The 25,902-nt window shown below is 44.9% G+C and overlaps 1 long non-coding RNA gene across 1 annotated transcript; it reads left to right on the forward strand.

Annotated features, from left to right (window-relative positions):
* The first annotated feature begins 483 nt into the window (after window positions 1–483).
* On the forward strand, window positions 484–13,162 carry LOC103216973 (uncharacterized). The gene is made up of 6 exons (XR_490797.3): window positions 484–896; window positions 4,161–4,332; window positions 7,582–7,688; window positions 9,964–10,090; window positions 10,491–10,677; window positions 10,996–13,162. It is a non-coding gene; the product is annotated as an uncharacterized lncRNA (long non-coding RNA).
* The last annotated feature ends 12,740 nt before the right edge of the window (window positions 13,163–25,902 follow it).

The raw sequence follows: 25,902 nt of genomic DNA on the forward strand, positions 1-25,902 counted from the left end.
AACACGGTGACAGGCATCTGCAGAAATCAACCCCAATCCAGGCTCATTCCACAGTCACCTTCTTAACTGTTCTAAAGCAAAACCAGTCTCTGGCAACCGGTTATTTGCTTTTTCAAGAACAGCATTGTAAGAGGTAGCACTGAGTAAATACCCTGAGTTATCAACCAAGGAGCCTCCCAGATGAGTCAGTCTGAGAATAAGTCAACCCTGGGTGTCCAAGATAGCATAGGAGGTTGCAGTGACCCAGGATCGTGCCACTCCACTCCAACTTGGGTGACAGAGCAAAACTCTGTCTCAAAAAAGAAGGCAGGCAGGCAGGCAGACAGGAAGGAAGGAAGGAAGGAAGGAAGGAAGGAAGGAAGGAAGGAAGGAGGGAGGGAAGGAAGGAGAAGGGGAAAGGGAAAGGGAAGGGGAAGGGGAAGAGGAAGGGAGGAGGGAGGGAGGGAGGGAGGGAGGAAGGAAGGAAGGAAGGAAGGACTGAAGCAAGGAAGGAAGGAAGGGAAGGGAAGGGCAGGGCATTGTAGAGTGTGCTTACACAAACCTAGATGGCATAGCCTACTAAAATACAGCATTATAATGTGGGACTACCATTGCATATGTTGTTCATTATTGACCAAACCATTGTTAAGAGGCATGTGGCTGTATTTGGGAATTAGGCCCTTGGAAGGTAATTAAGATTAAATGAGTCATAGGGTGGGGGCCTGAACTGACAGGATTAGTGCCCTTATAAGAAGTGACACCGGAGAGCTGACCCTCTTCCCTCCCACACACATACCAAGGAAAGGCCATATGAGGATGCAGCAAGAAGGCAGCCACCTGCAAGCCAAGAAGAGCGCCCTCACCTGAAACCAAGCCCTGCTGGCCCCTTGATCTTGGACTTCCCAGCCTCCAGAACTGTGAGAAAATAAATGTCTGTTGTTTAAACCACGTACTCTGTGGTATTTTGTTATGTTGCCTGAGCAGACCAGCATAGAGATCTTTGGTTTTAAGGATGTCTCACATCCGGTTTTGGGCTGTTGAGCTGCCTAAGGAAACATTATCATCCTCTGGACAGAGACTGCATGCTGGCAATCAAAACCAGCTTTGTTCCACTCTATAACTCTCTGGAAATGTTTGAATCCACTCTGGCAATGTGTTTATTGCTTTGCAATGTGCCAACTGGAGCTTCAAAAGCCTTCTTGAGATCAAGCTTTTGAAAATGTGGCTTAGTGTATGAATGACTGTCAGCGAAGGTCACTCTCCATCCCTGCCAACTGATTCAGCCTGCATAGGCTCCTCCACTCTGCGGGGGGCCAGGAGGGTAGGCAGAAGAATGTGGCTTCTAGACCAAAACAAACCACACTGAAAAATATATAGTCATGCAGACACATACATAGACAGCCTTGTTATAACAATAGTGTATGCTTATTGTAGAAAAATTGAAAAAATCATTTAAGTATGAAGAAGAAAATTTTAATTACCTATAATCCCACTGCTTAGATGCACTTCCTTCCAGTCGTGTGTGTGTGTGTGTGTACAGACTTGGGATCATACCATTGTATGTAGATATCCTCCTTTATCATTTAACATCATTTATCATGGATGTATTGTAAAGTCATTAAGTGTTCTTCAAAAAAATACTGTTTTAGTGACATTTTCCACGTATGACCTTTACCTAAGTGCATGAATCTATTCATGTAAAAATGCCGAAGGGAAAGAGGCTGATGGTAGCTTGACTTCCTAGTGCTTTGAACTCCTTAGCAGTGATTGCCAGATACCAAGGTGGGCTACCCAGAGAAATGGTGGGCTCTTTTCTTTCTCTAGAATAATTTGAGAACAAAAAAGTCTCCTCCAGTGGGGGGGGGGGAGGGGGTGCAACGTTTTAAAAAGTTTCTCAGGCATGCCAGTCATCTGGGGTCATAACCAGTCACCTTAGGTTTTCACTCCTTCCCTCACCCTGCCATCGAGACACAGTCCTGGAAGGACGCTGACAAACAGATGCGCTTGTCTCTTTTCTGCAGGCCAGTGTCTAAAATCCTAGACTGTCAGGTCCACCTCTTTCCATCCCCTGGGGAAGGACACAGAGACCTAGAGAACAGAGGCGGGGTCTCGCGAGGGGCAGCCCTGAGACAGGAACACAGGTCTAGCCCCTCATGCTTGCTCCTTTCTCTTCCTTTTATTATAAAGAAGATTTTTTTTCAGGCATACAAAAAAGTATAATCCAAGAAGATATTTTGTTTCCACCACTCGACTTCAGAAATAAAAATATCTCTGAACTTCTTCAGTTCCCTGTCCCATTTCTCGCCCTTCCTCCTCACCTCACCCTAAATAGTGACTACAGTCCTGAGTTTTTGGTCTTCATACCACAGAGATTTTCATATCTTGACTGCATATGCATGCAAATAATCATATATTTTTTAATTGAGATGGAGTTTCACTCTTTTCACCCAGACTGGAGTGCAATGGCACAATCTCAACTCACTGCAACCACCACCTCCCAAGTTCAAGTGATTCTCCTGCCTCAGCCTCCCAAGCAGCTGGGATTGCAGGTGTGCACCACCACATCTGGCTAATTTTTGTATTTTTGGTAGAGACGGGGTGTCACCATGTTGGCCAGGCTGGTCTTGAAGTCCTGACCTCAGGTGATCCGCCCACCTCGGCCTCCTGAAGTGCTGGGATTACAGGCGTGAGCCACCATGCCCCAGCTGAAATCATATTTTTTTACATTTTAAACTACATATACTTTCTTTCATATTTTGGGACCCTTTTGTAACTTTTTTGGTTTCACTCAATACTTTTAAAGAGTCGTCTACGTTTTAACATCAAGAATATTCCAGACTATGAATGTGTCACAATATATTTACCTATTCTCAGGTTCGTGAACATTTAGGACATGTTTTACCACCACAGAGGCACAGCAATGAATATTCTTCACAAGAATATTGTACCTAATTTTTTCCTGGGCTGGGCTCACTAAGCTAAGTAGCCTGTGATCGTGAGCTATTCCCCAGATATGCATAGATTCTGGTTACAGTTCTGTAGTTACTAAATTTGTGTTATGCCATCCTGGAGAGGATGGAAAGGAAACAGCAGTAGTGGAATGAATGAGTTGGACCCAGAACAACTTGGCAGGTGGAAATACATGTAGGAAAACCCCTGCTGAAAAATAGAAGAGGGAAAAAAATTCCAGGAGAAACTGTGCTCCTAACCCCACCCTGTGATCAGTTCCCAAACTCCTTTCCTGGAGGAGCTCTGAGGCCTGTACGAGAGAGAGGGTCATAGACTCAGACATGTATTGATTGAAAAAAGGTTAAGTCTAACTCTTTCTTTGTCTTTTTGATCATTAAATGAAAAATGCCATAGATGCTAAAGTTCTTCTGAAACATTTGACTAATTGCCTGAATTAGGAACAATTTTTTTTATCATTGCCTCAAGTTTTCTAATAGCTATTTTTTAAGAGAATATTCTTCAAGAATTCAAGCAACACCATCAAGTAACATTTATTCATTTGAAGTTTTATCCTCTCTTTCTGTTTTTAAGATCCTCTGAAAAAGCTTAATGTTTATCCCTCCAATTTTGGCCTGCTTTAGCAAGTACTAAAATTTTTGCCCTGAGTTTTTTGTTGTTGTTGTTGTTTTCTTTAAAACAAAGCTGAAATTAACACTGCTCTCTTGACCCAGCTACAAAAGCTCTTCCTTTACATAATGACTTTCATCCATATGGGAAGGAAGCTTATGAGTCTATCACCAGCCACGGAAAATGAAATTCTCTAAATCTCAATGAAATAATGTCTGTCTTTGGCCTTTCTTAACCAAAAGAGTGAAGGATTTAGACACAAAGAAAACAGAGAGTTGAAATCTGGGCACCTTGCCTTTCCAGAATATGCTTGCTCCAAAGTAGGTCAGACTGTATTGCTACAAATCTTAACAATTCTTTTTAATACTTTCACTGGTTACATTTGAGGGCTTGGAGGGAGAATAATTCCTTCAATTAATTAAAGAAAAATTACAGTAGTGAAAGAAAGACTCCAGAAGTGCCAAGGATCTCTATCTCTAACCCCAGTGAGTTCATCAACATTAAAATTATTATCAAAAGGATCACTGGTAGTGACGCAATTATTATACAATGGATGCTTCCGTGGCCTGCCATGGTTGACTGCGGACATTCATTCTCCCTCCTAGTGTCTGAGCTGACGCAGCTTCAGGAGAGGCCAAGACCAAGCTGCAAGAAGAGAAAACTGGAATGAACTCGACCTCTCTCAGATTGACATCCCTCTCCAGAGGTGTCCAGGGATGGTGTTTTTAAACCCAGAATTCAGGAGAAACTTACTAGAAGGCACAGATTTTGATGAAGGTATGTGTAGGTGATGCAAATATACTGAAAGCTTGCATATTCTAAGTCCCTGGGGGCATATTGTTTCTGAATCCAAATTCTATTTTTCTTTTTTTTTTTTTTTGGCCCCTCTTATGTTTCTTCCTTAACCACAAAGTGAAATAGGTGTACCTAAGAGCAACCTTGCCAGGAAGTAAACAGTATATTTTAGTCACAGAATCAAAATGTTGCCAGTTTATTTTATTTTATTTTTTTGGAGAGGCAGGGTCTCACTCTGTCGCCCACCCAGGAGTGTAGTGGCTTAATCACAGCTCACTGCAGCCTCGACTTCCCAGGCTCAAGCTAAATTTTCTTTCTAATTATGTATTTATGACTTCAAAATCTTTTAAACTCCTTTTCTAAATCATCACAAGCCAGCAAAATCTGCTGGGCTTTCAGGGATTTTTTAAACGACCTCTAGCTTATTCTCTTAGCACATCTGAGTCTCTGCAAGAAATTATCCCAGAAAGATGACTCTTCATGAAGCTATCCAGAGAAAATTTTCCAGTGTTCCCCCAATTAACCAATCTAGGACAACACAGATACCATCAGCAAATTCTCTCTTCTGTGTGTCTGAAAGATAGAGGCCTCATTTCAGTCCTCACTGGGAGGGAAATATTGTTCTTGCATTATTATTTGTGTACCTCATGTTACTTTCTTAACCGTATTTATCAGCTATTACCAAAAATATACTGCATAAGAAGCAATCTGAAAACTCAATGGTATAACAAATGTATTGTTCTTGCTCAGGTATTTGTGTGTCGTTAGAGAGGTGATGAGCCTGGGTTGACCTCAGCTGGTTTGGCATTCAAGCTGTGGGTTGAGACTAGGTCTACGCTACTTGTCTCTCATTCTCCTCAGATCAGCAGCTTCCAGGGGTCTGGTTTTCCCGTGTGGGGAGAAGCAGAAGCATAAATGAACAAGCCCAGCCCCACTGCTAGATGTAAAGCCTATGTCTGCTTCACACCCACCAACATTCCTTTGGCCAAAGCAAATCACACGGCCAAACCTAACATCAATGGAGCCAAACAATAAACCCCCCTTCTGCGTGGTAGAATCACAAACTCAGATGACAAGAGTGTGGGCTGAAGGGCAAGTGGCAAAAATAGTGTAATCTACCACCCAAATATTTTCTATTTTAAACTAAAGCTATAGTTTATAACCATTTTTGGAACCTTAGAAGACCCCACAGAGAATCAGATAAGTTTCTGAATTTCCCCATTACTGGGTATATACCCAAAGGACAAAAAGTGATTCTAGCAAAAAGATGCATGCACATGTATGTTCATCACAGCATCTTTCACAATAGCAAAGACATGGAATCAACCTAGGTACCCACCAATGGTGGACTGGATAAAGAAAATGTGGTACATACTGACATGGTTTGGCTCTGTGTCCCCATCCAAATTTCATATTGGATTGTAATCCCCAGTGTTGGAGGTAGGGCCTGGTGGGAGGTAATTGCATCACAGGATGCTTGGGGTGTCGCTTTGCCAGCCAGAAACCTCTGTGGCCAGTGTCGCCTTTGCCTGAGTTTTTACTCAGGCCCACTGGGCTCGTTCCAACCCCTTGGCCAGGCACACTGCACTCAGCTAGCACTACTGGCCCAAATCTCATGCCTGCTAAGGACAAGCCAAACACAGAACAGCAAAGGGTGTGTCAGTGAGTGAGCATGGGGTCTGGCCACTAAACACAGCCAGGCATGCCGACTGCAGTGGAGTGGGCAACTCCTAGTGCCAGCACTGACACTGGCTCTCTGCGAAGCTGCAGCTGGACCAGGCATACCACAAGCAGCTTCCACTGCTGGTACCAGGGAATGTGGTGGCGCCTGGAGGCTTGGTGACATTAGGAACTGCAGAGCCTCAAAAAGGGTGTCACAGTCTTGGCTCAGGGACTATCCCCAAAGGGCCACAGCTCTTCTCTCTTTCTCTCTTCTCTCCTTGTCACCCACAATGTGGCAAGCAAGAGGTGTGTTTCAGCCCTGTTTGTATTACAGCTCTTTAAGCCCCACCATTCAGCAGGTCTCAAGTTCTTGTCCGGTGTCCAGGAAGAATGAGGTGTACAGACAAGGACAGGATGAGCACCATGAAGAGGAGTTTTACTGAGAGACAAACAGCTCAAAGGAGACCTGCAGGCAGGTCATCCTGATGAATGTTCAGCTCTCAGCAGAGAGGAGACCCTGGAGTGGGTAGCTCCTCTTCACAGGCAGGTCATCCCATTGTCTCTTCAAGTCTGACTGAGTCTGGGCTTTTACGGGCTTCAGAGAGGAGGAAGTGAGTGCTGATCGGTTCATGGACAGCCATGGGCAGGCTCAGAAAATGCATCATAAGTTCACATTCTGGTCCATCAGTCCAGCCCCCAAGCTTCAGGTTGTCTCTGGCTTGAAGGTGGGGCTTCACCCAGAACCCACCCCTTTCCACCCATAAGTCTGTCTGCTTTCTGCTGCTGCTCAGGCTGTTTGTGTTGATGGGCACTGCAGGCCCATGTGGAGCCTCCCTCAGCACCCTCTCAGCCTCCCTCCCGTGCTTGTCAGTGCCCAAAGTCTGGAGGGGACTGAGGCAGCAGGGGCTGGTGTGTCGGCACTGCCCCAAGTGTGGCCACACTCAGCCAGGTTGCAACAGCACCCGGACTCATTCTCAACTTTGCTCTGAGATCAGAGCAGGCACTGGGAGTGGGGAGAGGCCAGGCAGCAGGAGCAAGAACTTCTGAGCCTGTGGGGATAAGGGGGACTTCCCAGACCCCCAAGAATGCAGAGATGCCCAGGTCTGCATCTGCAGCTGTGCCTGGGGTGCACGAGGCTCCTGCCCTGTCAACTCAAGAAGGGGCAGGGCTTCCACCTGTTCCCAGCTCCCACTGGCTCCATGAAGCATGCAGCCACAGCCCTGCCTCCCTAACTGCAGCCAGCATCATGGCAGTGGTCACTCCAGGTGGGCCACTGCTGCCATCAGTTAGATCATGGGAACAGTTTCTAATGGTTTAGCACCATCCCCCTAGTGCTATCTTGTGATAGAGTTCTCACGAGATCTGGTTGTTTAAAAGTGTGCAGCACCTCCCTGCCCGCTTCCTACTCTGGCCGTGTAAGATGGGCCTGCTTCCCCTTCATCTTTCACCATGATTGTGAGTTTCCTGAGGCCTCTTCATCCATGCTTCCTGTACAGCCTGTGGAACTGTGAGTCAATTAAACCTCTTTTCTTTACAAATTACCCAGTCTCAGGTATTTCTTCATTGCAGTGCAAGAACGGGCTAATAGACATATACACCATGGAATACTATGCAGCCATAAAAAGAATGAAATCATACCCTTTGCAGCAACATGGATGCAACTGGAGGCCATTATCGTAAGTGAATTAGTGCAGGAACAGAAAACCAAACACTACATGTTCTCACTCATAAATGGGTACTAAACATTGAGTGCTTATGGACATAAAGATGGGAACAATAAACATTGGAGACTACTCAAAGCGGGAGAGATGGAAGGGGGTAAGGGCTGAAAAACACCTATTGGGTAGGTACTATGCTTGCTTTCTGGGTGGCGGGACCATTCATACCCCAAACCTCAGCATCGCGCAATATATTCATGTAAGAAACTTGCATGTTTACCCTATGAATCTGAAACAAAAGTTGAAATTATTATTATTAAAAAAAGAAGTTTCTGGCCGGGTGTGGTGGCTCACGCCTGTAATCATAACACTTTGGGAGAACAAGGCAGGTGGATCACCTGAGGTCTGGTGTTCAAGACCAGCCTGGCCAACATGATGAAACCCCACCTCTACTAAAAATACAAAAATTAGCTGGGCGTGGTGGCAGGTGCTTATAATCTCGGCTACTCAGGAGGCTGAGGCAGGAGAATCATTTGAACCCAGAGGGGGTGGAGGTTGCAGTGAGCTGAGATCGCACCACTTCACTCCAGCCTGGGTGAAAGAACAAAACTCTATCCCAAAAAGAAAAAAAAAAAAAAAGCTTCTGGATTTCAATGTTGGCTCCTTCACTAGGTGGCTTGGTAACTTTGGGCAGGTTATTTATGTTTCCCAGGCCTCAGTCCCTGAGTGTGTAAAATGAGAGAAATAAGCCTGCTTTACATGACTGCTAGGATGACTAAATGAGACAGTATAAAGAGCTTAGCATAGAGTGTTGTACATAGAAAATGGGCTCAATAAATAGTAGCTGTTAATAACAGCTATTCAATAGACATTTGTTGGAAACTTCCTACATTTGTTTGAAAATTTCAGGAAATTTTCTAGGCTGTGATGATATAAAGATAATTAGTACACTACCCAAAACAGGTAAATGGTAAGTAGGGGTGCATGGGCAGGAGGCACCCAACCAGCCCGGAGCATCAGGAAGAGCCCCTAGTAGAGATGATATAGACAGAGTCTTAGAAATGAATGTGAATCTGCCAGAGAAGTGGGGAATTTGCCAGACACTGGGAGAGGCAGTGAGGGCATTTCAATCAGAGGAACAGCCAAATAGAATCTGGTGTGCTCGGAGGAGACACTCCGTGGAGACATAGTGGAGAAGAAGATAAGCAGGAGGAGTGAGAGGAGCTAGGGGACAAGTTTAGTTATCATAATTATTTTTTGCTAAGGAGTTGAATTATATCCCAAAGGCCATTAGCCAACTAATACTGTTCAAATTGGAATCAGTCATTTAATTGCATCATCTCCAAACTACATTAATGCTACACAGTCTCATTTAAACTCCTGTGACACAGAGAGGTCTGGAGTCTGTTGGAAATGAGATCTTCAGTCACAGCTGCTAAGAGGAAAACAGGAACCTTGGCTTCACTTTCGATCTCACTCAATTCAACAAAGGTTTAATGGAACCTCTCTCTGTGCCCAGCACAAGTACTTGGCACTTGGGATAGAGGGATGGAGTGGAGTGAAAAGTGTGAATAGACACGATCTCTGCTCCTAGAAGTTCCAACATAAGGGTTGGGTTCCAGCAAAAGGCAAAGCATGTCTCATAAAAGTGCTGTGTCTGTGACATGTGCCCTGCCTTCACCCCTCAGCCTGTCCCATCTCAGACCATGCCCTCATGGTTATATTTCCATCATGCCCTTTCAGGTTATATTTCCTGGACAGTAAACAGGGCTCACCTCCACTGAGCTGGATGGGCTTTTCTGGGTGCCACTCAATGCTAGTCCTCCCTCTCCTGCTTCATCCCCATGGTTTTCTTGAGGAAAGAAGACAGGGTCAGCAGAGGGTGGAAGGTTGAGAGTAAAGGGAGACTTGGACTCACTGTTCCTTGCCTTTCCTGCAGAGGAACAACTAAACAGCTTGGGAAACCGAATTCTGTATCTCACGGGCACTGAAGAAAGGGATTTTTAAAAAGCTGATTCTAGGCATTAATTAGTATGAGTTTCTGCTACATTTTTTTAAGTCGTACTTGTCACACCATTCAGTGGTCATTATCCCTTTTTAATGAATCCACAAGGTTAGTTTTATGATTGGCAAGAAATTCAGAGTTTCAGGAGAGACTCTGTATGTTAGAGAGCCCCTCAGGCCAAGGTCGTTCTTTCTAACAAGTGGATAAGCAGCCCCCTTTCTAGGGTGCTCCAGCCTCATGGGGACCCCCTGTGGGCCAGCATCCTTCACCTGGATGTTACTTCTCCAGATGCTTCCAACCTTCAGGTCCCAGTCCGCTCTGCTTCCATCCGAGGTCACCGAGTCCTTTCACACCATGATAGACTCCAATGCTGAATGCCTGGACCTCTAAGCAAGTGCTCCTCTCAGTTCCTCTTGTGAGTGTTGGGTGCCACCTCATCTTTCCCCAAGACATTAAAAGCCAAAGGTCAGAGACGCCTTTGCAGATTTTCCTGCTGCCCTAGCTCAGAGCCAGTGGGTGGGATCCACCTTCGCTTGATAAAGATGATTTTTGAGCCAACCCCCAGCAGGACGGTTCTGTAGGCAGGCTCTGCCCTGTCACGGGTCAAGCAGGACCCAATTTTCTATTTCCATTCATTTCTTGTTGCAGCTGTAACCACATACCACAGTCGCTGAAAACCACCCAGAGATTGATTATCTCACCCTTCTGAAGGTCGGAAGGTTGACACAGGTCTCACTGGGCTAACACCAAGGTGTCAGTAGGCTGCATTTCTTCCGGAGGCTGTAAGGGAGAACCCTTCTTGTTGCCTTTCCCAGCTTCTACAGGCTTTCTGCATGTCGTGGCCTCAACCTCTTCCATCTTCAAGCCAGCAGTGGGTGGTCGAGGTTTTCTCACAAGGCAGCACTCTGGCACAGACACTTCTCCCTTCCTCTGCCACATTTAACGACCCTGTGATCACGTTGAGACTGCCAGGATAATCCAGGACCACCTCCTTTTCTTCAGGTTAGCTCATTAACAATCTCATTCCATCTGCTCCCTTCATTCCTCCTTCCATGTAACATAGCATATTCACAGGCTCCTGGGACCAGGACGGCGATGCATGTGCAGGCCATGATTGTGCTTACCACAGTGATCAAGGTGAAGGAGACATGCAAAAACAAACAAACAAACAAACAAACAAACACCCATTTCCCCAGCTTGTTTAATGGGACAGACACAACCAGAGAGACCCCCACTAGGCGGAATGCTCCCAAACAGGAAGGAAAAAGGATTGACTGTTATAAACACATTTCATTTCCTCCACTTCTTTTATCTTCCCAGGATTTGAAGTTGCCAGAAAGGTGGGAGTCTTTCCTTTGTTTATGGCTGTGACCTTGACACGTTAATGACAGGGGACTCTGCTAGCCTTGAAAGAGCGGGGAGGCCCGAGGAGACAGCTTGCCTTTCTCCCATCTGCCACCGGCCTATCGGAGCCACCATTTCACCTCGCTCTGCAGAGGTTTTCTTCACGTATTCCACGAGGATGAGGCCATCTGCTTCCCTATCTGTAATTAGTTGCACACTTGTGCTTCTGCTGCTATTGCACTATGTTATTATGTTCGGGATTTTAAAAGTATGATGTGCACCTCCCTTGCTTGAATCAAGACTCCCTCAGAGAATGGTGCATGTTTAACAGTGCCTGAGAGAGGGTGTCTGACGGTGAAGGAAGCTCTGGGGGACGTTCTGAATCCTTGTGCAGCAGTCAGGCTGCAGTCTTACTCTTGCCTCCTGGGAAGTCGCAGTCACATCTTGCCATCAATTCTGAAAGCCTCGTGCAAGCTGCTTGGTTTTGTATTTCAGGAGACTATGGAAGGCCAGCTGGTTGTCCAGAGCAGGAGATAGGGACCAGAAGGGGAAGATGGGATCCTGAGTGTGAGTCATTCTCACCATTCTGTCCTCAAAGAGAAAAAATTGGTGGTGGGCACCAAGCAGAGGCATAAACAGGTCCTAACATTAAGGGCAGGGAGAAGAGAGGGGATGAGGATGTAGCAGCATGGGAAAATAGTTGGTAAGAGAATAGTTGATGGAAGACTGAACAGCTTTAAAAGTTAGATTTAAAAAAAGAGCAGCGACTCCTTTTGCCCTCCTTGTCTGGTGTTACTTGGTCTTGTCAAGATTTTTTCATCATGGTCCTGTCAACAAATTACCTGGTAGGAAAAAAAAAAATAATGAAAAAGTTTTCCTTTTAGAGAATGTGCTCACAGAAAGCAACTCTTCCCCCAAGGACTTGCCCTAGTCCCATCTCTGCATCTGGGGCCTGGAGGGACAGAGGGAGTCAGAGCATGTGGCTTGGTGGTCTTCAAGTGGGACATTCTCTGGCAGTGTGGGAACCACACATCAGGCGGCACCTGGTCTATACATGTCTTGGTGGGAGAACTGACGTAGGGACTAACCCTAGTTCCCTCCTGGATCCTGCTGCCCTGCCACTTCTTGGTGGAAAGGCAGGGGAGACCCAAACTGAGTAGTCAGAGCTCAACTGTTTCAATAGACCTTAGCACAAGAGCTGCTAGGAGTGGTCATGACTTCTGTGAGTGAGCTATTTCATTTTTGAATAGATAACATAGTCACATAAGGTAAAATTGCAAAGGAATAAAAGAGTACACAGTGAAAAGATTTCCTCCCACCCTTGACTCCAGATACCTAATTCCTTCACTGGAACCAACTAATGTAATTACTTTCTTGCATACCCTGCCAGAAGTATTTAATGCATATATAAGCAAACATATATGAGTATCCTCTCCCTTTCTTTTAAAATTTAATTGTATTATTTTAAAGAGATTTTATTCTTTAGATCACTTTTAGATTCATGACAAAATTGAGCAGAAGACACAGAGACTTCCCATATTCTCTCTGGCCATATACCCACAGCCTCCCACCTTATCAACATCCCTCACCAGAGTGGTACATGCTGTTACAATCAATGAACCTACATTGATGCAACATTACCACCCAAAATCCATAGTTTACATTAAGGACACTCTTACTGTTGTACACTGTAGAGATCTGGGAAAATATATAATGACATGTAACCAGCATTGCAGTAGTATCACTGCCCTAAAAGTCCCTGTGCAATGCCTATTCTCCCTCCGTACCCCACCCCTGGCAACCACTGATCTTTCTACTGTCTCCATAGTGTCAGTTTTTCCCAAATGTCACATAGCTGGACTTCTACAATGTGTAGTCTTTTCAGATTGGCTCCTTTCATTGAGTAATATGCATTTTAAGTTTTCTCTGTGTCTTTTTTTGACTTGACAGCTCATTTCTTTTCAATGCTGAATAATACTCCATTGTCTGGATGTACCAGAGTTTATCCATTCACTTACTGAAGGGTATCATGGTTGCATCTAAGTTTTGGCAATTATGAATAAAGCTGCTGTCAATATCCATGTGCAGGTTTTTGTGCAGACATAGGCTTTCAACGCGTTTGGGTCAATATCAAGGAGTGTGATTTTTGAATCATGTTGTCTCCCTCACCCCCTTTTATCTATATACAATGTTCTGCATCTTGCTTTTTTTGCTATATTTTAGATATCATTCCATATTATCTCCAATGAACTCTTTATGTCAGTAAAAAGAAATGCATGGGAAAGATTATGCATCTAAGCTTAGGACAACAAGAACACTTTTTTCTTTGATAGCCGTTTTATGAGACATGGTCATGAAAGATGAAAAAACCCATTGGGGGATAAAAACCCCTGTTGAGGAAAACCTATGGTGTAAATAGTTTAACAAATTTAAATCGGGGAGTTGGGGAGGGAAACATTCTGGAAGCAGGACCATCATCACGGGGCACAGGGGACAAGCACACTGTGTGACAAAAGGAACAAAGGATCTAGAGTCAGAAGCTGGTTCAAACTCTGGCTCCTTCTCTTGCTATGCAGCCTTAGACAAGTCATTCTTGGACCTGGATCCTCAGTTTTCTCCCCTATGAAACAGCACCAATAAAAATGCCTGTTTCACCAGTTTTTGGAAGAATCCAATGAGATGATGCACGAGACAGAAGTCTTTGGAAAACATTAAGTGCGAGATGGATATGTTCACTCTCTCAGCGATATTGCCATGTGCTGGCTGTGCACCAGGCCCTGGAGGCTGGGTGGAAAGCTGATGCAACTCTACGCCCTATGGAGCTTATATTCTCAGGGTGTGGGCAGGATAAACGAATAAGCAAAGAAGAGAGTTTGAAAGGTAGTGCTAAAAAGGAAATAACACACAGAGAGGTGAGTAAGTGCTCAGATGGGTGCCCAAGTGAGATAGGGAGGTCAGAAGTGTGCTCAAGAGGTTCCCATAGAGCTTGTCACCACCCAAGGCAACACAGGAAGGGTGTCAAGGCCAGATGTAAATTATCTGTGACCAGCAGTGCCAGGGGCAATGCAGCCTTGAGAGGAAAGTTGGCAGACGGCTGGGTTGTTTTCTCCTTTTTCCAACTGAAGCTCCTCCCCCCAGCCTTTCTCTTCCCTGAGGCTGGTCTGGGGCTGGTGGCACCAAGCAAGGCAGTGGAGGCTGTGGGCCGGTGTAATACGACTCTCATCCATGCGCAGATCCGGAATAGGAGCCCAAAGGAGGTCAGAGGTAGCAGGGAGCCCAGCCAGCTATGTGTCTTCCTTCCACACTGCCTCTGCAGCTGGGCCAAGCTGTTTGTTTGGATTGTAGAGTGGCTTTTTATTTTCTTCTAACACCACAAAGCAGCACATTTGTGCATGTTTATGTGTAAAATGGTATGCATTTAAAATGAAACAAACTTTTATATAAGTGTACAAACTTACAGAGCCGTATTTCTAAGCTTTCGCTGTACTTCTAAGTGCAGTGAGAGCAAAACAGCTTCTCAGATTCAACCTTCATTCAAAAGAAAGCCTGAAGCCACCCAGGGGAGACAAGAGCGGGCCTGGGGTCCATCAGAGAAATGCAAATCAAAACCCCAATGAGATACCATCTCACACCAGTTAGAATGGTGATCATTAAAAAGTCAGGAAACAACAGGTGCTGGAAAAGATGTGGAGAAATAGGAACACTTTTACACTGTTCGTGGAACTGTGAACTAGTTCAACCATTGTGGAAGACAGTGTGGCTATTCCTCAAGGATCTAGAACTAGATGTACCATATGACCCAGCCATCCCCATTACTAGGTATATCCCCAAAGGATTATAAATCATGTTGCTATAAAGACACATGCACACATATGTTTATTGCGGCACTATTCACGATAGCAAAGACTTGGAACCAACCCAAATGTCCATTAATGATAGACTGGATTAAGAAAATGTGGCACGTATATGCCATGGAATACTATGCAGTCATAAAAAAGGATGAGTTCACGTCCTTTGTAGGGACATGGATGAGGATGAGTTCACGTCCTTTGTAGGGACATGGATGAAGCTGGAAACCATCATTCTCAGCAAACCATCTCAAGGACAGAAAACCAAACACCTCATGTTCTCACTCATAGGTGGGAACTGAACAATGAGAACGCCTGGACACAGGAAGGGGAACATCACACACCGGGGCCTGTTGTGGGGTGGGGGGAAGGGGGAGGGATAGCATTAGGAGATATACCTAATGTAAATGACGAGTTAATGGGTGCAGCACACCAACATGGCACATGTATACATATGTAACAAACCTGCACATTGTGCACATGTACCCTAGAACTTAAAGTATTAAAAAAAAAAAAAAAAGAATGGGCCTGAGGTGTCTCAAGTTGCAGGAAGAGAAACCAAGAGAGACTCATCTGAGCTCCTATCGCAAATGCCCCAGAGGTAACTGAAAGGCTCCCAGCCTAAATCCAAGTTTATCCCAGGCCACCTTGTGCATAATAGAGGTAATAGTCATTCTCCACTAAAGAAACACTATGTGCAGTGTACACAGGTTAAGGATGTTCTGTGCATCTCTAATTCTCACAGCACACCCAGGTTGGTGCTCTGCAGGTAGGTGTCAGGGACTGGTAGGCAAGGAGTAGAAACCAAAAGGAAAACCTGTACCATCCTCTGAGAAAGCCTTGATTTAAATAAAGTTTTGTGACCCAAATAAGGACACAAGCCAGTCAGTAGCCCGGCCGGGATCCCAACACAGGTGTACCTGGTTCTAGATACAGCATCTCTCAACCCATAGCAGTGCATTTGGGCCACCATTTCCACCCACAAGTCAACAGAATCCTCAGGTTGTTGGTCTCAGGGACCCCTGAGAGTCTGCTCAGGGATCCTGCTAAAGACTACCAGGCAGACCCAGTTTCCTAAGCAGCGTCTGTAACCTAACGATGATGGTGAGAAGTTCCCGGGTACTGACTGTGCTTTGTAGCATGCAAGCAGGCCTGGCGCCATGTCTATTGTTCCTGCCTTCTGTCCACCTTCCACTGATCAATTTTAGCAAGATTGGAGACCAGGATAGAAATCTATTCTTATTTATTCTTTCTCACTAACCATCTATCAAAAATTACCTATTCCCGGCAGGTGTGGTAGCTCACACCTGTAATCCCAGCACTTTGGGAGGCCGAGGCCAGAGGATCGCCTGAGGTCAGGAGTTTGAGACCAGCCTGGCCAACATGGCGAAACCCTGTCTTTACTCAAAAATACAAAAATTAGCTGGGCATGGAGGCATATGCCTGTAATCCCAGCTACTCGGGAGGCTGAGACAGGAGAATCACTTGAACTCAGGAGGTGGAGGTTGCAGTAAGCCAAGATCTCGCCACTGCACTGCAGCACTCCAGCCTGGGCAACAGAGCAAGACTCCATGTCAACAACGACAACAAAAATTACCTATCCCAGAGATGGGTTACTGGTTGCCTAGGGCTGAGGGAATGCAGAAGGAGGAGGAGTGATGACTGATGGGTACAAGGTTTCTTTTGAGTTCCTGAAAATATTTCGGAATTAGATAGTAGTGATTGTTGTACAGCACTGCGGATATATTAAAAACCACTGAAAGGTACACCTTATATTGGTGAGTCGTGTGGTGTGTCAGTTACACCTCAAAAAAGCTGTTAACAGAACATTACCTGTCTCATTTCCCATCTTTTCATAGCTATTAAGTGATTAGATATGGTGGGTTTTAAATACGTCTATAAATACTTTGGTTCTTTTCCACTGAAGAGACGGAACTTAGTAACGCTCCCCTTGAGTAGACTTAACTTTATCCTAGGACTTAGTAACTTCATCCTAACAATCACATGTGTCAGTCTGGGCGCGGTGGCTTATACCTGTAATCCCAACACTTTGGGTGGCCAAGGCAGAAGGACCACTTGAGCCCAGGAGTTCAGGACCAGCCTGGTCAACATAGGAAGACCCTGTATCTCCAAAAACCACAAAAATTAGCTGTGTAGTCTTGGCTACTGAGAAGGCTGAGGCAGGAGGATCACTAGTGCCAAGGATATCAAGGCTGCTGTGAGCTATAATTATACCACTGCACCCCGGCATGGGTGATAGTCCCAATAATAATAATAATAATAGCATTTGCTAGTAGTGAGAAAGTATAACTCCCAATAGCAGGCATTACAGCTTCCCCCTTGCTTCTCTTCCTTGGACCACTCATCCTTGAAGGAAGCCAGCAGCCGTGTTGTGAGGACACACAGACAGCCCCGTGGAGAGCACATGTGGTGAGGAGCTGAGGCCTCCTACCGAAAGCCGCCTGAGTGACCCATCTTAGAAGCAGATCCTCCAGCCACAGTCAAGCCTACACGTGACCTCAGCCTCGGCCAGGATCTTCACTGCATCTTCATGAGAGACCCTCAGCTAGAACCACCAGCTAATTTGCTCCCAAATTCCTAAAGATGATACATGTTTATTAAGCCACTAAATTTTGGGATAATCTGTTAGGCAGCTTTAGTTAACATACGATATAGTAGAATACATGATTAGATAACATTAACATACGATATGGTAGAATGCATGATTAGATAACAATCTGTTAGATTGTATTGGTAACAATTAGCTAATCTGGGGTAAAGTTTGGACAAACCCTGGTGGGTGATGCTTTATTCTTCCCAAATAATGCCTTTCTATTTTAACAGAGTAACCTACCTAGAGCTGCAGTGCCCCAATTCAAAAGCACTGTGACAATGGCAAATATTTCCGACTTGTTGGTAGGCCTGTAGGGAGGTTATTTTTGATCAAGAGCTGGGGAGTTTCTGTGACTTTCTAATTACGCCATGCAGCCAGCTGCCTGTTCTTCCTAGAGTGTGTCTGCGCTCATTCCTCAGGTGGCCCAGAGAGACAATTCCTGTCAGAGGCAATACGGGCAGGGACTTGATAATGTTACCAGCCTCCAAGTGGCAGGAAAATGCTCCTTTCTCTCTAGGGTTCCCATTTCCCCTTTCTCTTCATGGCACCACCTCCTTTGACTATCTGGTCTCCCACAAGCAAAGGTCAGCCACTCTGTCCTTTACGTCCTTCATTCAAGGGTCTTTCCATTTTGGGTAAGTTATGCCTTTGCTGCCTGCTGACTTTTTCTCTTTTTTTTCATGTCTGCTGTCTTCTTTGACATTTATTGCTGCTATGGCCCTTTGGAAAGCCTGGAATTCTACTAAGAATATACTGAAAACTGGGGATTGGCGTGTAAGAGTGCTAGAGATCGCAGCAGGGACTTCAGAGTGTCTTTATGCTTGTGTGAAACAAGCAAAGACGTGCATACACACAGCACACCACCCACAAAACAACAAAAAGGTGAGTGGAATGGCTACCCAGGGCCTGCCTCCCCAGCCACAAGCCTGGGCGAGATGCCAGGTTTTGACTCTACGCCTTCCTCCACACAGAGGTGATTCCTCCCACCCGGACTGCGGGCTATTAACAGGAAACCCACACCAAAATCATTTACAAAGGATTGATAGTAATCTCTCAAGCACACAGTATCCCCTTTGCTATAATCATTACCTTTGAGTAGTTCATTTCTCCATGTACTTTGAGTATGTTTGAGAATTTTCTTTGTCTTTCACTATCAATGTAAACAATTGCTTTGGATCCCCAGTTACTTACTCCAAGGTTTGCGTTTTGTGGTTCACTGCTGTCTCTCTTTTAGAGACCATGAACTACTAGTGGCCCAGGCATTCCCAAACTGGGCTGGGGTGCCTCCGAGCACTGTAGGAAACTCACAAGGGCAGTGGAGATATTCTATGTTTTTGAGAGAAATGCAGCAATACTTTACATTGACAGATACCTCATGAACTGAGGTAGTTCGGAGTTCAGCATTAGACCCAACTATATTCTTTTCAATAACATCCTCTCTTTTCAAAGCTGAATTTTTGGTGGTTATTGTGGTAAAAAGTAAGTGTCACCCAAAATTCAACATGGAGCAGAAATGAGGGTGGCAGTGTCCAATCTAATTCCAAAGTTTGAGAAACTGTGCAGTGTGCAACAGGTACACATATCCTCTTGGTAAGTAATGGTGAGTATTTAAGAATGGAATCATAATATTAGTTTTTGGCCGGGCGTGGTGGCTCATGCCTGTAATCCCAGCACTTTGGGAGGCCGAGGCAAGTGGATCGCCTGAGGTCAAGAGTTTGAGACCAGGTTGGCCAACATGGTGAAACCCCGTCTCTACTAAAAACACACGCACACACAAAAATAGCTGGGTATGGTGGTGGTCACCTGTAATCCCAGCTACTCGGGAGGCTGAGGCAGGAGAATTGCTTGAACCCAGGAGATGGAGTTTGCACTGAGCTGAGATCGCCCCAGTGCACTCCAGCCTGAGCGACAAGCAAGACTCTGTCTCAAAATAATAATAACAATAATAGTTTTTGTTTCAATTTACATACTTTGTTTACAAAAGGGTAGAATTATTAGGACACAAATATCCCTCAAGTGGTTTAGACCCAACTACTCAGTAAATGAAAGTGCTAGGTATTTCTTTTGGCCTCAGAACACTGGTAAAAAGATATCTGTTGCACTAAGAGAGCAGTGAACTGAGGAAGTTTGGGGACCTCTGTTGTGGCCCCTTGTGACCTGTCCCCATCCGTCTCTAGCACTCCCCTGCTCCCCTTTTCTATGCCTTTCCATGGGGCACTGGGTGCTGTTCACCAGGCTTGCCCTGCCTCCTCAGCCCTAGGACTTCACATGCGCTCTTGACTCCGTTGGGAATGGTCTTCTTTCTCCTCCATGTACACTCAATCACCTGTAATGCCTGTAACTGCACCCATCACCTTGAATTGTATTGACATGGTTGTAGATTTGTTTTCTCACTAGACTGAACTCCTTGAGAACAAAGAACAGATCCGATGTACCTCAGTGTACATACCCAGAATTGAAGAAAAAGGGCTGTGTGTGTTACTAGAATTGTCTAGAATTCTGTTGGTTATGTACTGCCTCTTACCCTCTCCTCCACGGACACTCCTATTCCCTCCAACTGACATTGCATCAGTGGTACTGACAGTACAGAGACCAACCACAGAGCACGTGGTCTTCCTTCCTCCTGAAATTATTCCTTTGACAGGAAGTTGTCTATGGATTGGGACCTGGAGGCTTTGCTTGGGAAACTTGGCCTCACTTCAGAAAGAGTTCTAGAGCAGGGTGCCAGGCCAGACACTTCTGATTGCAAGAAACAGAGACTCCTAAAGGAAGCAAGGAAAATTGTTGCGTTGTGTTGCATTTCGGTTGGTTGGTTGGAAACCCAACCTTATGCTTCTTCAGAAGCAAGCATATATCAGAAACAGCATCTATACCAGGATCCCTCAGCAACTGGGCTTCACCGAGCCTAGGACTCCGGTCAGGAGCTCAGAGCTTGCTCTGAATCCAAGGCAATACTACTGCCCAGGTCACAGTGAACTTCACCCCAAGGCTCCATAGTCAGTGTGACAAGTTTTTCTCTCCTCTCTTTAAGGTGCTCCCATTACCGATTCACCACATTCTCACCTTAGCCCTAGTTCAAAGTCCAAACAGAAGGAATCTGATTGGCCCAGGTGGCCCAGTCTGTTAGTCAGCTTCCACCTGGCTGCACTTAAGTCAGGTGTCTGCTTCTAATCCAATGAGCTGAGGTCCAGAGAAGAGGCTCAGAGGCACCAGCGTGGTGACTCACTGGAAGAAAGTCCTCATCGGGAATGGGAGTGCAGCAAATTCACTGAGGACTTTCCTCTCTGGTCCCCCACGCTGTTTACTGCTGTGTAGCATTAACTAGCCGTTTTCTCAACAGCTTGTTCTGTTACAGGATCCTTATTTATGGTCCTGAAATTGTCAGTTACAGTTTATGCTCTGATAATGTTCAGACATCTGGATATAGAGCTATCAGTATCAAAGCTCATTATTTAATGTATCAACAACAAAATAACACTGTTTCCTTGCACAAGTCTCTTTCTCTCTTGGGAGCTTAGTTGAACTGCCTATGAATGTGAGCACAAAAAATGCTTTATTTGCCCAAAGAGAGGGGAGGGAACAGTTCACCTCTTAAGGTACTGTCTCATACCCAGAATCTAGAATTCTATAGTGATTTATGAACTTAGAGTTTCCAGACCACTGAATCAGGATCTATGTGCAAGATAAATGAATCAATGAGGTAGAAAAAGAGAGCTTCTTAATTTGAGCAATGAAACCCATTAAAGAAAGGAAAACTGTTTTGATTGGTATGTCCAAATAATTGAGGACTTTGTCCTTGGCCTACGTGGGTAGCTATTTTGCATGTGTGTAGGCCAGGCCTGAATCTCCAGCGAGACCCTCCCTGAATCCAGGCTCATTCCCGGGGTTGACTTTCAACCCCAAAGATGGACTTTTCCTTACTTCTCCCATGAATCTGTGGTGTCAACCACACCGTGGCCTCTGCCACTGAGTTATTTGATGTCTTGAACCATTTATTCACAAATTTCACTTTCATCTGAACTGCTTTTCTCTCCTAGACCCTCTTTCTTTTGCAGCATTTAAGCCCTGTTCCAACGGCTCTTTTGCCTGAACTTACACACATATTCAAGCCTCGTCTAAAAAATAAATCTCCTTCCTTGGACCCTGCATGATCTCCTAGCTGTCACTGCAGCCTTTATACTCAAGCTTAAGGAAGAAGTGGTCTATACTCAGAGTTCCCATTTCTTCCACCTCCCACCTCCAACCTGAGACAAGGGGGCTTCTGTCCCCTGCACACTCCTGACCCCGCCTTTACCGGTGTTACCAGGAATCTCCTAATATCCACCTAGAATGTCCCCATCTTCAGGCCTGACATGTCTGGCCCTGTCCTTAGCATCTGACCTCAAGGATTCCTCCCTCCTCCCTGGAACCTGTGATTCTCAAACTTTAGTGAGCATCAGAATCACCTGGAAGGGCTTATTCAGACAAAGCATGCCAGGATCCACCTTGGAGTTTCTGACTGAGAGGTCGGGTTTGGGATGCTAGAGTGTGCATTGCTAATGAGTTCCCTGGCAATGCCCATGCTGCTGGTCTGCAGACGACACACTCATAAACATTGCTGGGGGTGATTTTGCACCACTCCCCTTTGAATATTTGGCAATGTCTTGAGACGTTCTTGGTTGTCACAGCTGGAGGGAGAGGCAAGGGAGGGGGAGATGCTACTGAAATCTGGTAAGTAGGAAGCAGGGGACAGCTCCATCCCCGCCACCAACAAAGAATTATCTGACCCAAAATACCAATGGTGCTGAGGTTGAGAAACGCTGCCTCTAAGATTCTTTCCTTGGCTGGCTAGTGTCTGATTTCTTCTCCCTGTCCATCTGTCATCCCCGTGGCCTTAGTCCCACCTGTCCTCACTTGTTCATTTCCACTGTCCTTCCTTGGTTCGACTTCATAACCTCCCGTATGGATTACTTACTACAATAGCTTCTTTTTATTTATTTACTTTTTAGTGTTTGTGTGTCATTATTTTTTCCTTCTTTTTTTTTTTTTTTTTTTTTGAGACAGGGTCTCTGTCTGTCACCCATGCCAGAGTACAGAGGCACCGTCATAGCTCACTGTAACCTTGAACTCCCGGGCTCAAGCGATCCTCCCACCTCAACCTCTCAAATGGCTGGTACTATAGGTGCATGCCACCACATCTGGCTAATTTATTTATTTTATTTATTATTTTTTTCTGTAGAGATGGGGTCTCACTGTGTTGTCCAGGCTTGTTTTGAACTATTTGTACCAAGGGATCCTCCTGCCTTGGCCTCCTAAAGTGCTGGGATTACAGCTTGAGCCACCGTGCCTGGCCTACAATAGATTCTTAAATGAACTTTTGGATGACAAGGTCATCCCTCCTAAATCAACATAAACTCTCTGAGCATGTGGCTTCCCCAGTTAAAAGCCGTCAATGCTTCCCCTCCCCACCCAGTGTGTGCATGAGATCCTGGACCCTTGGGACTCATAAGCCTCTGTGAGCTGCCTCTTGCTGGCCTCACCTGTCTGGCCTGCCCCACTGCCCTCCCTACATAGCACACTTCTGCTTTCCAAAGCGGCTTACAATTGCTGTTCTCTGTCTCCAGATACATATTGTATTCTCCACCACCTAGAAAGCCCTTTCTTCATCACTGTCGGGCAAATTCTTTTCCCAATCTTTAAGACTCAACTCAAGTGCCACCTCCTCCAAAGAGCCTTCCCTGACCCTCCTCGTCTGCTAACTTAGCTGCTCCAACGGTGGGTCTCACAGAACCCGGTGCTGCTGATATCTGTGCTCATCTATCCTAACACTTGTCACCCCGGAGGTGCAAGAGAGCCCAGTGCTAAACACACAGACTCAGCTGAAATTTCAGCATTTGAATCCCAGCTCTGATGTTTACTAGCTGTGTGACTTTGGATAATGCACTTAACGGTCTGTGCCTCAGTTTCTTTATCTGTAAAATGGGGTTGATGAGTGCCTACCTTATTAGATTGTGAGGACTGAATGAGTTAATATGCACAGAAAGCACTTAGAACAGGGCTTGGCAATTAATAAGCAGTTTAACAGAGTTGGTCATTGTTATTATTATTACTAACTTGTCTGTTTACCTCACTGAGTTGTAAGCTCTGTGAAGATAGCAGTATATTTTTTATTTCTGTATCCCCTTGTCCACAGTAAGCATTTAATAAATATAAGTTAGATTTGTAAATTCCCTGCAGGCAGAAGCATGAAAAACTGATATATTTCTTCTCTTTCTCCCTCCCTCCCTTTCCATCCCTTCTTTTCTTTTCTTGCTGTCTGCCTGACACCGTTTATTCATTAAACAAGTGTTTACTGAACACTTTATATATGAGTCATTATTGTCCACGCCCTTGACTTCTAGGAGCATAATACAGTGCGTGGGGCACTGAATTAAGACTTGAAAAAAAAAACGGGCCAGCCACAGTGGCTCTTGCCTGTAATCCCAGCACTTTGGGAGGCCAAGGCAGGTGGATCACCTGAGGTCAGGAGTTTGAGACCAGCCTTGCCAACATGGTGAGAACCCATCTCTACTAAAAACACAAAAAGTAGCCGGGCATGGTGGTATGCACATATAGTCCCAGCTACTTGGGAGGCTGAGGCATGAGAATCACTTGAACCTAGGAGGCGGAGGTTGCAGTGAGCCGAGATCACACCACTGCACTCCAGCCTGGGTGACAGAGCAAGACTCCATCTCAAAAAAAAAAAAAAAAAAAGAGTTGAAAAAAACTTGAGTTCTAGCCAACCCCTTAGAGGCCTTGCACATCAAATAAGGATAATAGCGTTTTTCACCCTCCTCTGTCTCCATAATGTTGTGATGCTATCATGAGATAATGAATTTATAGAAAGTACAGGACAATCATCAAACATAAAAACATTTCTTTTCCTAACCCACCTTATTTCTTTTTAATGACTCTGGAACAAAGGCATCGGTCTGACCTGTGATTATTTGCATACTGCTCTTCACAGATGAGTGGGAGAAATTGTTAAGTGAGAAACAAATGTGCTGAGGCTGTGAGAAGTGAGAAATCTAAGGGAACAACTTCATTGTGCAGAATCATGCAGTCAGCAATCAGCAGTTTCCAAGGTGTGTTTCAAACAACACTTATTCCAGGTGATGGTAACAAGCACTGGAGTGGGGAAAGAAGTTACCTATAGTTGAGTAAATTTGGGAAATACTGGGTTAAACAAATCTAAACCAGTGTCTTTGTGGTAGGACTTCTCAGAGTCTTTAATAAGCTAATGTACACCATGAATCTCCAAGAGGGAGACCTCAGATGTAGGTAAGGTGTAGAATTGTCTAATGTTATTGACTTTAGAAACCTTTTCCATTAAATGTCTTGAGAAACAAGTGTTCCATAGTACACAGTTTAGACACGCACAATAGAAAACACTGTTTCGGGCCATCTTTCTTACCTACAGACATTGCAAGTGAGATCCAGATAAATTAAACGACTTCCTCCAAATGACACAGTTGACAGAGTCTGATTATTAGTCTAGGGCTTTTTCCAAACAACCACACTAATTCCATTCTTTTCCATACTCTCAGAAAACAGAGGCATGAGGCTTCTGATTTAGTTTCCAAGTGGTTTTCTACTTTGAATACCAGGATCTCAAGAAAACTCAAAGTAAAATTGTGAAGAAAATAGATAAAAGTAGATTTGATTTTCTTTGCATTTAGATATTGAATGATCTCCTCCCTTCTCTGAAATTCTCAGTTCGAACTATCCTTCGAGTCTCCTGCTTTCAATGCCTAGTATATGAGAAGGGCTTAAACAATGCTTGTTGAGCATTGGTTCTGCCATGTTTCTCCTGTCAGCAGGGAATCACCTCTCTCTCCCACATTCCCATCACACATTATCTGCACTATTCAATGGTAATTTTCATAATCTTTCTTATAACTATTCATACACATTCTCTTTCCAGCACTAAATTATAAAATCTTAGAGGAAAGGGTCTATGTCCAATTCAGTCTCACAAGTTGATTTTCAAAACTATGTCCCAGGAAAAGAGCTACCATAATCATTTAAACTTTACTGTAAATTAATGCGTTATTTCTCATGCTGTATTAGCCTGGACAAATTAGGTTTATGCTGCGATAACAAACAGCCCCCAAATTTCAGTGATTTAACCCAATAAAAGTTTCTCATACATGTTACATATCCCACAATGAGTCAGCAGAAGGCTCTGCTCCACACAGTCACTCAGGATCCAGGCTCATCATGGTGGCTTGACCAATGGCCTCTTCAGTTGCTGCAGCTAGAGAAAAGAGTGCTAGAGATCTCACACTGGATGTATCATGCCTTGGCCCAGAAGTAACACAAGTCACTTCTGCTCACAGCCCATTGGTTAGAACTAGTTATGTGGTCCTTCCCAATTGCAGTGGGGCAGAGAAATCTAATTAT

This window comes from Chlorocebus sabaeus, chromosome 10 (assembly GCF_047675955.1).
Source record: "Chlorocebus sabaeus isolate Y175 chromosome 10, mChlSab1.0.hap1, whole genome shotgun sequence".
NCBI classification, from domain to species: domain Eukaryota; kingdom Metazoa; phylum Chordata; class Mammalia; order Primates; family Cercopithecidae; genus Chlorocebus; species Chlorocebus sabaeus.